This window comes from Triticum aestivum, chromosome 5D (genome assembly GCF_018294505.1).
Source record: "Triticum aestivum cultivar Chinese Spring chromosome 5D, IWGSC CS RefSeq v2.1, whole genome shotgun sequence".
NCBI lineage: Eukaryota > Viridiplantae > Streptophyta > Magnoliopsida > Poales > Poaceae > Triticum > Triticum aestivum.
This window is the reverse complement of record NC_057808.1, coordinates 364,359,467-364,362,959: the sequence shown is the minus strand read 5'-3', so window position 1 is coordinate 364,362,959 and position 3,493 is coordinate 364,359,467.

The window sequence follows — 3,493 nt, the reverse complement described above, 5'->3', positions numbered from 1 at the left end:
CTCGTCGCCGAGCCCCGGTGGCCGGCTCGTCGCCGAGCCCCGGTGGCCGGCCTGGCAGCCGCCGCCGCCGCGCGCCGTGGCCGCTGGCCGCGCCAACCGCGCCGCGCTGGCCGCGCCGTCGCCGTGCCGCGCGGTGGCCGCTGGCCTCGCGGGCCGCGCCGTGGCCGCTGGCCGCGCCAGCCGCGCCGTCGCCGTGCCGTGTGGTGGCCGCTGGCCTCGCGGGCCGCGCCGTGGCCGGCTCTGGTCGCCGCTCCGGCGAGCCGCGCGCGCCTGGCCTGCTGTAATCTCATGATTTTTGCATAAATCGCAGATGGCCGGAATTGTCCACAAGGAGTTTCCTGAGTTGGCCCAGACAGGGTTGAACTACCTGTCATGGTCCTCGGACTGCGAGATTTTTCTCCAGGGCAAAACCCTCCTGAGGGGATCGGTAAGGGGGCCCAGCTGGCCGTCACTGATCCCAAGTTCGAGACTGAGAATGCGCAGGCTCTGCACTTTCTCCGTCATCACCTGTCACCTACTCTGAAAGATGAGTATATGGCTGAGCGCAGTGCTTCTGGCCTTTGGACCGCTCTTAAGCAGCGGTTTGAGCGGCTGAAGTACACTGTGAAGCCATGCGGAGGCAGAGTGGATCCGTCTGAGGTTTGCGGACTTCAAGACGGTTGGGGAGTACAATTCGGCTCTGCACCGGATTTGTACGACTCTTCGGTTGTGTGGTACTGAGATTACCGACTCCCAGAAGATTGAGAAAACCCTATCCACTTTCCACCCCGACGCGGTCCAGTCCTCACGGAACTACCGCCAGGGGAACTACACGAGGTATTCAGAGTTGATTGACGTCCTCCAGGTGGCGGAGGCGCAAGACGAGGTTCTCAAAAAGAACTTTGTCGCGCAACCACTTGGGGGGAGTTCTCGCCAGGAGGTGAACGCTCTCAAAGTACGCAAGCCTCAACAGAACAAGAGGGGCCGGAAGGGCAAGAAGAAAGGCCCTCAACCCCCCGCCCCGGCTAAGCAGAACAAGCCGGGCAAGGGAGGGCAAAGGCCTCAGGACTGCTTCCGTTGTGGCTCGGTGGAGCATTTCTCCCGCCAGTGCCGCGCACCACAGGAGGTCGTTGCTGCATATAAGGCTCGGAAGGCGCGTGAGACGCACCTCGCCTTGGTTCAGGAGGGAGCTCCACCGGCGCCCATGGCGGCACCCGTGATGATTGCTACTCCCCCTGCTGCGCCTATAGAGGCGACCCCCGTGGTGCCCATCGCGGCAGCTTTGGCGGTCTCTACCGACGCCCACGTCGCCATGGAGGTTGACCATGATGCTGCCTCCAAGATAATTTCTGAGGAGGATCAGCTCACTAGTATGGAGATTGCGGCGGAAGTGAATGGCTTCTTCACCGAGTCCACTTAGCATACCTCTTTTGGTTATCATGATTCTGTGCTTTGATACAATAAAATTGAATAAATTCGATTTGGTTGTAAGCTCTATGAGAGCATAAACTTATTCTTTACTTTGGCGATTGGATGAAATTTATTCATTTATTCCATTATTTATACATGGTAGCATGTTATGTTCTGAGATGTGTGCATTTATTTTTAATGTATTTTCTTCCTCATTACATTAATTAGATGTCATATTTTAGAACGCGTGTGGCGCCCGAATGGAGGAAACGTGCCTTGCCGATAGCGCCACCACTCATACCATTTTACGAGAAACTAAGTACTTTGAGTCCATTAAAAAATCTCCGGGAAGTATTATGACAATCGCCGGCTGCGGTTCTCACATAGTTGGCTCCGGACGAGCCACTATTATACTCCCCATGGGAACAACTTTGATCATTCATGATGCGTTGTTGTACCCGGAGTCGACTCGTACTCTATTGAGCTTTAGAGACATCCGCGCTAATGGTTTCCATGTTGAGACCGATGATGAAAACGGCAAGGAATGCCTACTCATCACAAAGCGGGATGCAGGTGGTAAACATGTTATCGAAAGGCTTCCTTCGTTTGACACAGGGCTATACTACACTAAGATAGTAGCACCGCCCGTGTACACTACCCTCAAGACCGTCTTTAGAAGCTCTGAACTCTTCTGCCTCTGGCACGATAGGTTAGGCCACCCCAGACTTAGGATGATGAGAAATATAATTAACAACTCGCATGGCCATAATGTTAACGTGAAGAACTTCCCGAATCCTGATGATTTCGTGTGCTCTGCATGCGCTAAGGGGAAGTTAGTCATTAGGCCATCACCCCTCAAGGTGAGGGATGAAATCCCCGCGTTCTTGGAACGTATCCAAGGGGACATATGCGGTCCAATTCAGCCCCTCACGGGGCCGTTTCGGTACTTCATGGTGCTCATTGATGCTTCCTCTAAATGGTCCAATGTTTGCCTGCTGTCAACAAGGAACCATGCCTTTGCAAAATTGATCTCACAGATCATCCAAATGCGGAATAATTTCCCGGATTATCGTATAAAGTCTATTCAAATGGACAACGCCGGAGAATTTACTTCAAAGGCGTTCGATGATTATTGCATGGCAATGGGAATCAAAGTTGAGCACTCGGTACCACATGTTCATACACAAAATGGACTTGCCGAGGCATTGATTAAAAGAATTAAATTCATTGCCCGACCGCTCCTTCAGGGTTGTAATTTACCAACTACATGTTGGGGCCACGCGGTGTTACACGCGGCTAATCTCATCAACTTTCGACCGTCGGCCTACAACATCCACTCTCCTGTTCAACTTGCGCAAGGGTCGGCACCGAAAATTTCCCACCTTCGTAGGTTCGGTTGCCAGGTATATGTACCAATACCACCCCCTCAGCGATCGGCGATGGGCCCCCTCCGTAAGTCGGGGATATACGTTGGTTATGAGACTGTGTCCATAATCAGGTATCTGGACCCCATGACAGGAGACTGTCACACGGCTCGTTTTGCTGATTGCATTTTTGACGAGGATCTTTTCCCGACTTTAGGGGGAGAGAATCAACCCCTTGATGCTAAAAGTCGAGAAATCACGTGGCAAGCCACGGGGATCCACGCTCATGACCCGCGCACTGCTGAGACTGAGAGAGAAGTCCAAAAGATAATAGATTTGCAGTCTTTAGCAAATCAACTGCCCGACCACTTTAGTGACTTAAAGACTGTGACAAAATCGCATGTGCACGCGCGCAATGCACCGGAAAGGGTTGAAATACCGAAGAAAAATGATGGTATGCCCGCTCCCGTCCAAAGGCCTAAAAGGACGAGAAATCCGGCTTCTCAAATCCCAAGTACTCGGGGACGCCCGACGAAAAAGGATAAGAGAGATTTATCACAGCCTGTCACCAAAGTACCCCAAATTGAAACAGGGAGCCAGTCGAGACCTGGCACAAGTACGGAAAATTCAGTGCACGAAATTCCGGACTTAAACTTTCCCATAGGGGAAACACCCAGCGGAGATGTGAGCGCACACATCGGCGAGGGAAATCTAAAGGACCTTGCTCCCATAATGGGAAA